This window comes from Gossypium raimondii, unplaced genomic scaffold (assembly GCF_025698545.1).
Source record: "Gossypium raimondii isolate GPD5lz unplaced genomic scaffold, ASM2569854v1 Contig00271, whole genome shotgun sequence".
NCBI classification, from domain to species: Eukaryota; Viridiplantae; Streptophyta; class Magnoliopsida; order Malvales; family Malvaceae; genus Gossypium; species Gossypium raimondii.
Window position 1 is genome coordinate 89037 of NW_026291371.1, and position 10009 is coordinate 99045.

At 35.5% G+C, this 10009-nt stretch overlaps 1 non-coding gene and 2 pseudogenes across 1 annotated transcript; 1 reads left to right on the forward strand and 2 right to left on the reverse strand.

The window, feature by feature from the left end:
* Window positions 1–829: 829 nt before the first annotated feature.
* LOC128037739 (ribulose bisphosphate carboxylase large chain-like) lies at window positions 830–2372 on the reverse strand (annotated as a pseudogene).
* Window positions 2373–3344: 972 nt separating this feature from the next.
* LOC128037743 (ATP synthase subunit beta, chloroplastic-like) lies at window positions 3345–5065 on the forward strand (annotated as a pseudogene).
* A 4241-nt stretch (window positions 5066–9306) lies between these two features.
* TRNAF-GAA (transfer RNA phenylalanine (anticodon GAA)) lies at window positions 9307–9379 on the reverse strand. Its single transcript has one exon. It is a non-coding gene; the product is annotated as a tRNA-Phe (tRNA).
* Window positions 9380–10009: the final 630 nt, after the last annotated feature.

Consider the following 10009-nt stretch of genomic DNA (forward strand, 5'->3'; position numbering starts at 1 on the left):
TTTTTTTTTTTAAATTTAAAAAGGTTTTAAAAAATTTTTAAAATTTTCCAAAAAAATTTTTTTTTTAAAAATTTTAAATTTTCCAATTAAAAAACCCCCCAAAAAAAAGACCATTCCAAAAATTTTTTTTCCTTTTATTTTTTGGGGCCGTTCAAAAAATTTTTTTTTAAAACCCCTTAGTTGGGGGTTTTTCCCGGGGTTTTTTCCCCCCCCCCTTTTTTTTTTTTGGGAAAAACCCTTTAAACCCCCGGTGGGCCCCAAGCTCTATTTCCATGAAAGTACAGTAGATGAATAGTCATTCGATGAAAAATCAATTGAATATTTTATTTCCTATCAGAATACGCATACTAGATACAATCACTAGGGTTATTAACGAACAATGAGTGAATATTGAAAAAACGATTCCCTTTTGAGAACCTGGAGTAGCAGTTCATTATATTGATAGAGCTCTTTTTCTTTTGAATTAGAAATATCAATTTTCAATTAGAAATAGTGATTTCCCCATGTTGTGTAAAATCCCACTGAAAAATGGAAAAAATTTTCTCCTATCAAGAACCTTTTTCAAAATCTCGTCTACTAATACAATACAATAAGTTTCTATTCAACACGGAGCCAAAAGGACAACATACAGGATGGGTAGAAAAGTTGTGATGTTGGCTCGATCCATGATCGAAACCGTGGTATATAGGATGAAAAGAATACACAATCCTAAGGATCCATACATAGGATTAATTATGGACCCAGGAGAAAATTTGAGTTGTGTTTAGTCTTTTATTTTTGTATTTAAAATCTTGTATATCTAGATAAAAATATATCTATCAAAAATATAGACAATAGAATCGGCTCAATCCTTTTAGTAAAAGATTGGGCCGAGTTTAATTGCAATTCAACAAACCGACAGTAATTACTGGATTACAAAGTATCCATTGCTTCGAATTCAAATTTGATTTATCAAGCTGGTTTATCTAATTTATCCCTGCGTCGAATTCAAATTTGATCGCCTTCCATACTTCCAAGCAGCAGCTAGTTCAGGACTCCATTTGCTAGCCTCGCGGATAATTTCATTACCCTCCGGCAGGTCACGTCCCTCATTACGAGCTTGTACAATGCTTCTAAAGCTACTCGATTAGCTACGGCACCGGTGCATTTCCCCAAAGGTGTCCTAAAGTTCCTCCACCGAATTGTAGTACGGAATCATCTCCAAAGATCTCGGTCAAAGCAGGCATATGCCAAACGTGAATACCCCAAGCTACGGGCAGAACACCTGGCATAGAAACCCAATCTTGAGTGAAATAAATACCACGGCTTCGATCTTTTTCAATAAAATCATCACGTAGTAAATCAACAAAGCCCAAAGTTATGTCCCTTTCTCCTTCAAGTTTACCTACTACTGTACCAGCGTGAATATGATCTCCACCAGACATACGTAAAGCTTTAGCTAGTACACGAAAGTGCATACCATGATTCTTCTGTCTATCAATAACTGCGTGCATTGCGCGATGGATGTGAAAGTAGACCATTATCTCGGCAATAACGAGCCAAGCTAGTATTTGCAGTGAACCCACCTGTTAAGTAGTCGTGCATTACGATAGGAACTCCCAATTCTCTAGCACACAGCCCTTTTGATCATTTCTTCACATGTACCTGCAGTAGCATTCAAGTAATGCCCTTTGATTTCACCTGTTTCAGCCTGTGATTTATAAATTGCTTCGGCACAAAATAAAAACGGTCTCTCAGCGCATAAATGGTTGGGAGTTCACATTCTCATCATCTTTGGTAAAATCAAGCCCGCCCGTAGACATTCATAAACTGCTCTAGTAGTTCTTGGCGGATAACCCAATTTAGGTTTAATAGTACATCCTAATGGGGCGACCATACTTATTCAATTTATCTCTTTCAACCTGGATGCCATGAGGCGGGCCTTGGAAAGTTTTAACATAAGCAGTGGATTGCAGATCCTCTAGACGTAGAGCGCGGGGCTTTGAACCCAAATACATTACCCACAATGGAAGTAAACATGTTGTAACAGAACCTTCTTCAAAAAGGTCTAAAGGGTAGCTTCAACATATATATTGATCTTCTTCTCCAGGAACAGGCTCAATGTGGTAGCATCGCCCTTTGTAACGATCAAGGCTGGTAAGCCCATCGGTCCCACGGTTGTCCATGTACCAGTGAAGATTCAGCAGCTACCGCGGCCCCTGCTTCCTCAGGCGGAACTCCGGGTTGAGGAGTTACTCGGAAGGCTGCCAAGATATCAGTATCTTTGACTTCATATTGAGGAGTATAATAAGTCAATTTATACTCTTTAACACCAGCTTTGAATCAACACTTGCTTTAGTCTCTGTTTGTGGTGACATAAGTCCCTCCCTACAACTCATGAATTAAAATTCTCCAACAACAAGGTCTACTCGATATAAATGAGGAGTTAATGAAACCTTTTCGAAGAAATCTTTCAAAAATTATCAACGAATCCGAAAGGTTCCTTATTAGACCATGGTATTTGATTCGCCAAATACATCATTATTCTATATTCTTTCATATGTAAGCCAACCCGATCCGTGTTTTTCAAGTTTCTAATTCCTTACTTTTTTTGAATCAAATTCTAAATGCAAATGAAATAAATAAAATAGAAATAGATAAATAATATAAAAATAATATTAATATAATATTCTAATATATTATAAATAAAATAGATAAATAAATTAATAAAATAGATAAATAAATTCTAATACTAATATATATTAGAATAGATAAATAAATTCTAATACTAAATATATTAGAATATATATATAATAGAATAGATAAATATATAATAAATTAATATTCTAACATCTAATATAAATTATATATTATAAGCTCAATAATAAAAATAATAAATTCACCCTTGACAGTAATATATTTGTATATAAATCCTAGATGTGAAAACAGGCGTAATTCGGCCCTGAAATGAAAAAAGAATATAGATGGAAAAAGGGGGAGGTTGGACGTAAAGTAAAAAAAATCGATATGCTAAAATAAAATACGAAATGAAATTGAAACAAGGCTAATGAGATAGAAATAAGGAATCATAAATAGAGTTCGGGTTCGAATTCCATAGATAATATGGATGGTGTTGCCTATAATGATGGACAAATGAAAGACTCTCCCAAAATTTTATTTATCCACTTCCTATTTTCAAAATAGGTTGGTTGAACTTAAAATTCCTTCATTGAATAAAAACAATCCAATTGCATGCACTTGAATTGGATGGGACCAACGAAATCGAGCGCTAACCCCATTTCTTATTGAATTAACCGATCAACCTCCTGTCGAAGATTTTTTGTATTAGATAATTTTGGAAAAAAAATTGACATATTTCACTTTATTATGAAAATAAATCCTACTACTTCTGTTCCTGGAGTTTCCACGCTTGAAAAAAAAATCTGGGGCGTATTTCTCAAATCATCGGTCCAGTACTGGATGTACCTTTCCCCGGGCAAGATGCCTAATATTTACAACGCCCTAGTAGTTAGGGTCGAGATACCGCCGGTCAACAAATTAATGTAACTTGGTAGCAATTATTAGGAAATAATCGAGTTAGAGCTGTAGCTATGAGCGCTACAGATGGTCTAACGGAGGAATGGGTGATTGACACGGGAGCTGCTCTAAGTGTTCCAGTCGGCGGGCGACCCTAGGACGAATTTTAACGTGCTTGGGGCCGTTGATAATTTAGGTCCTGTAGATACTCCACAACATCCCTATTCATAAATCCGCGCCCGCTTTCATACAATTAGATACAAAATTATCTATTTTGAAACAGGAATTAAAGTAGTCGATCTTTTGGCTCCTTATCGTCGTGGAGGAAAAATCGGACTATTTGGGGGCTGGGGTAGGTAAAACAGTACTCATTATGGAATTGATCAACAACATTGCCAAAGCTCATGGGGGCGTATCCGTATTTGGCGGGTAGGTGAACGGACTCGTGAAGGAAATGATCTTTACATGGAAATGAAAGAATCTGGAGTAATTAATGAACAAAATCTTGCGGAATCAAAAGTGGCTTTAGTCTACGGTCAGATGAATGAACCGCCAGGAGCTCGTATGAGAGTTGGATTGACTGCCCTAACTATGGCGGAATATTTCCGAGATGTTAATGAACAAGACGTACTTCTATTTATAGACAATATCTTCCGTTTTGTCCAAGCGGGATCCGAAGTATCTGCCTTATTGGGTAGAATGCCTTCCGCTGTGGGTTATCAACCCACCCTTAGTACCGAAATGGGTACTTTACAAGAAAAATTACTTCTACCAAGGAGGATCCATAACTTCTATTCAAGCAGTTTATGTACCTGCGGATGATTTGACCGACCCTGCCCCTGCCACAACATTTGCGCATTTAGATGCTACTACCGTACTATCAAGAGGATTAGCTGCCAAAGGTATTTATCCAGCGGTAGATCCTTTAGACTCAACGTCCACTATGCTCCAACCTCGAATCGTTGGTGAGGAACATTATGAAACTGCGCAAAGGGTTAAGCAAACCTTACAGCGTTACAAAGAACTTCAGGACATTATAGCTATCCTTGGGTTGGACGAATTGTCCGAAGAGGATCAACTAACCGTACAAGAGCGCGAAAAATTGAGCGTTTCTTATCACAACCCTTTTCGTGCGGAAGTATTTACCGGTTCCCCGGGAAATATGTTGGTCTAGCAGAAACAATTAGAGGATTTAAATTGATCCTTTCCGGAGAATTAGACGGTCTTCCTGAACAGGCCTTTTATTTGGTAGGTAACATCGACGAAGCTACTGCGAAGGCTACGAACTTAGAAATGGAGAGCAAATTGAAGAAATGACCTTAAATCTTTGCGTACTTACCCCTAATCGAATTGTTTGGGATTCAGAAGTGAAAGAAATCATTTTATCTACTAATAGCGGACAAATTGGCGTATTACCAAATCACGCGCCTATTGCCACAGCTGTAGATATAGGTATTTTGAGAATACGCCTTAACGACCAATGGTTAACGATGGCTCTGATGGGTGGTTTTGCTAGAATAGGCAACAATGAAATCACTATTTTAGTAAATGATGCGGAGAAGGGTAGTGACATTGATCCACAAGAAGCTCAGCAAGCTCTTGAAATAGCGGAAGCTAACTTGAGGAAAGCTGAAGGCAAGAGGCAAACAATTGAGGCAAATCTAGCTCTCAGACGGGCTGGGACACGAGTCGAGGCTATCAACGCGATTTCGTAACGAGTTGGTTAATCGAAAAAATTTCCGTAGAAACAGAACTTTCGTTTCTACATCCCATTTTGATTCTGCCGATTAAATAGAATCAAATACAATCAAATACAATGAAAAGTGAAATCAGATTTTGATCTAACGAAAAATTTGAAAATTGAAAACGGAAATAGAATAGGATGAAAAGATGAAAATCAATAAAGAAGGTGGGTAGAAAAACTTATTAACACCGGGATCGATGGTATCTAATAAGTTCTACCTACTATTGATTTGAACCAATGACTCCGCCGTATAAAGCAATACTCTAACCGCTGAGTTAAGTAGGTCATTTATTATCATAAGGAATCATAAAGAGAAAGGGACCTATTACATCGATGGATTATAAATCCAATATTACTTCTAAGCAATACCAATCAAACAGACCAAGGGTATGATTATGATGTTGGATCATGTAATATTCATCTTGACAAGAAATTATCTACATAATATGATAAAATATGTATCACAAACACAAGGGCTATAGCTCAGTTGGTAGAGCACCTCGTTTACACGTGCGCCAATGTTTTTCAGGAAGTCTATCATGCAATCAAAAGAATTGATCTTTTGAGAAATCGATGTCTTACTCCATTACTTTGAAGGAACAAAACAAGAGAACAATAGCCTGACAAATGGTTCGGTCCGATTCGGGTGCCGTTTAGGCAAGATCCGAATCGAACCCATCATGATTTGAGATATTGATAGGGTGAATACGGTCTATTCAATGCTAGGCATAATGAGTATAAGGACCTCAAAATGCTCTTTTCGTCCTATGAATCTTAAGGTGTATGAAGTTTCATGTTTGATTTTTAATCAGGATGGTAGAGACTCCATTTAACTTAGATTGATCTAGGCCAGAAGCAGACCTACGTCAAGATAACCCTTCCCTCTTTGAAACACTTTGGAAGTGCTCCTGTATCAGTAATGAATCAGAGCACAATGAATCAGAACACACGGAACCGTCTTCTTTTTCTGTTAGAAAAAATATATACTGATAGACTAACTGATATTTCTATCAGTTAATGAAAGAGCAATGCAAAAAAAATGCATGTTGGGTCTTTGAAATAGGCCGAATCATTTTGATAATAATCAGTTCGATCTGTTTTACCGAGAAGGTCTACGGTTCGAGTCCGTATAGCCCTATATTTTCGAATTTTATATTTTATTAATTTTAAATATTCATTAAATTTTTTAAATTAAGAAAAATGAAATGAAAATAATATTCTTAAAACTAAAGCAAACTAAAACAATAAAGAATATCCAAATACAACTAAAATAAAAAGTTGTATAGTTTTTTCCTAATTATTGTATTCTTTGTTGATTGGAAATGGTCGCTTCAGTTGCTTGGTTCAAATCATTCCCATAAGCTCGCTCACAGGAGATCACTCAGAGTATAACCCTGAAAACAAAGCGCATTTCAACGGATCCAATCGCTCTTTTTTATTCTTGGATAAGAATAAAATAAACAAAACCCATTTTCTTAATTAATCCTCATGGGTAGATTGATTTTAGATTGATTCTATATAAATAGATATAAAATAAAAATTTCTATTTATTCGAAATCTATAATTTCAATTTCTATTTAGAATAAATAGAATTTCGATAAAAAGTTTTGATTTCTAAAATTCTAATAAATATTAGATATTAGTTAGATATTAAATTCCTTTTATTTAGAAAATCCGAAATGAAGTGAAAACGAAAAGTATTACTTGTTTTGGATTTGTAGTATTATACTATATATAGTATAAATATATATTTATACTAGTACTATACAAATTAGTACTATATCGAAATGAAATCGAAATAAGTGGAATGTAAATAAAATAGGATTAATTCAATCAATAAATCTTAAAACGCAACATGGAAACACAGCAAACAAACGAAACTAGACGATTCGATCAAACTGAATTGTTGTTTTGACTAAACAAACAGTTGCGGATGACTTGACAATGAATTCAGGTCAAACGACTAATCCGATCTATTTTCACATTCATAGGAGTTCGTCTATGTTTCTGCTTTACGAATATGATATTTTCTGGGCATTTCTAATAATATCAAGTGCTATTCCTATTTTGGCATTTCTAATTTCTGGAGTTTTAGCCCCGATTAGAAAGGGTCCAGAAAAACTTTCTAGTTATGAATCGGTATAGAACCAATGGGCGATGCTTGGTTACAATTTCGAATCCGTTATTATATGTTTGCTCTAGTTTTGTTGTTTTGATGTTGAAACGGTTTTCTTTATCCATGGGCAATGAGTTTCGATGTATTGGGGTACCCGTATTCATAGAAGCTTTCATTTTCGTGCTTATCCTAATTGTTGGTTCAGTTTATGCATGAGGAGCATTGGAATGGTCTTAGTTCCTGAATATTCAGATAATAAAAGAAAGAAAAGTCAAAATAATAATACCATTGATATGAATTCCATCGAATTTCCCTTACTTGATCGAACAACCCAAAATTCAGTTATTTCAACTATTAAATGATCTTTCAAATTGGTCAAGACTCTCCAGTTTATGGCCGCTTCTTTATGGTACCAGTTGTTGCTTTATTGAATTTGCTTCATTAATAGGCTCACGCTTCGACTTTGATCGTTATGGGCTGGTACCAAGATCGAGTCCTAGACAGGCAGACCTAATTTTAACAGCTGGAACAGTAACAATGAAATGGCGCCCTCTTTAGTGAGATTATGAACAAATGCCCGAACCTAAATATGTTATTGCTATGGGCGCGTGTACAATTACAGGAGGGATGTTCAGTACTGATTCTTATAGTACTGTTCGGGAGTCGATAAGCTAATTCCGTGGATGTCTATTTGCCGGCTGTCCCCTAAACGAGGCAGTTATAGATGCTATAACAAAACTTCGTGAAAAATATCTCGCGAAATCTATGAAGATCAATTAGATCTCAACAGGGGTCAGTGTTTTACTACCAATCACAAGTTTTGTCTTGTACGTAGTACTCGTACTGGAAATTATAATCAAGATTGCTCTATCAACCACCATCTACTTCAGAATTCCTCCTGAAACATTTTTCAACTACAAGGTTCACTCTTCCCAGGTGGTGAATTGGAAGTGAGATTTTTACAGAAACAGACAACAATTAATCTTCTGTTTAATTATCTATCTTTCTGCGTATTTGCTCAAGGGAGTAACCTAGAATTCCGTCTGTTTTCTGGGTTTGGAAAAGTTCGGATTTTCAAGAACGAAATCTTATGACATGTTAGAATCTCTTATGAAAATCATCCACGGCTGAAACATATCTTAATGCCCGAAAGTTGGATAGGGTGGCCTTTACGTAAGGATTACATGCCCCAATTTTTATGAAATACAAGACGCTCATTGAATGATAAGAAACTAATTACAACTGAATATTCAAGAATTTGTACATTTTCTTCTAAGCTCAAACAGAGGAATTGAGGTTTCATTCGTATTCTTATGGATAGGCTAATAAATAAAAAGAAATAAAAGACAATACATCATTGAGATTCTCGATTTTTGAAGAGACTTTTTTATTTATTTTATTTCGGACGAGCCGAGACAATAGGATGAACAACAAGGGTTCTGTACCGTGAACTTTGTATCGCGCACATCACTTAGATGAACTCTAGAGTCGCATAGAAGGAATGAAGAAATGGAATATGAAAGAGAATACAAAGAAATAAATGAAAGGGGATCGGCTTCTATTTGTACTGTAGCTGAGATGAGTCTTGGTTATTTCTATCCTTGAACTCCTCTAGACCCGTCTTTTTGTTGGGCCTTTCAACCAACTATTTTAATCTTTTAATTAAATATGTATGAAGTATTACCATTCTTTTTGAATGTGAAAGCCGCAGTGTGAACAAATAAAAGAAGAGGAAAGATAAGCAAATTTTGTCTTTTACTACATTATAATAGACACATTAGAATAGACTCTTTGCTCATTTTAAAAGAGAAAAAATACAAAATGAAATAAATAAAGAGGGTTTACTCTCAGATACCTAGCTAGATAAGTATGTATTATGTCGATCCATATCAATTAATTTGTAGAGTAGATACTCATACAAATTAATCATATACCAGAACCAGATTTGAACTGGTGACACGAGGATTTTCAGTCCTCTGCTCTACCAACTGAGCTATCCGACCATTACCGACGCATTATCCTCATAATACTAGATGACTTGGGTCTATGTCAATTAAAATGAAAACAAAAAAAACGAAAAGTATTAAATTAAAGGTCTCGAACAGGAATTTCTTGGATCTTCAAAAGGAAGACTTTGTAAATTTCCATATGAGTAATCATATGTATTATGAATCATTCAAATCAAATAGGTATTCCTTGCTCAAGAGATTTCTACGTATATCATATATATCACAATATATCACACTCTATCACAAGACTTGTGATAAGAGAACAAAATTCTGCTATGCTAGGATACGCTTGTAAAACGGCAAAGAATAGGATGAATGAGAAACATAAGGAACTTTGAACCACTAACAAAAAGGGTAGGATAAAATAAATAGACAGCAAACGGGCTTTTTGGGGTTGGGGATAGAGGGACTTGAACCCTCACGATTTTTAAAGTCGACGGATTTTCCTCTTACTATAAATTTCATTGTTGTCGGTATTGATATTGACATGTAGAACGGGACTCTATCTTTATTCTCGTCTGATTAATCAGTTTTTCAAAAGATTTATCAGACTATGGTGAATATTTGATTAATGACTATTCTATTCGATTCTTTCTTCAACTTGGAATCGATTCACAACAATTC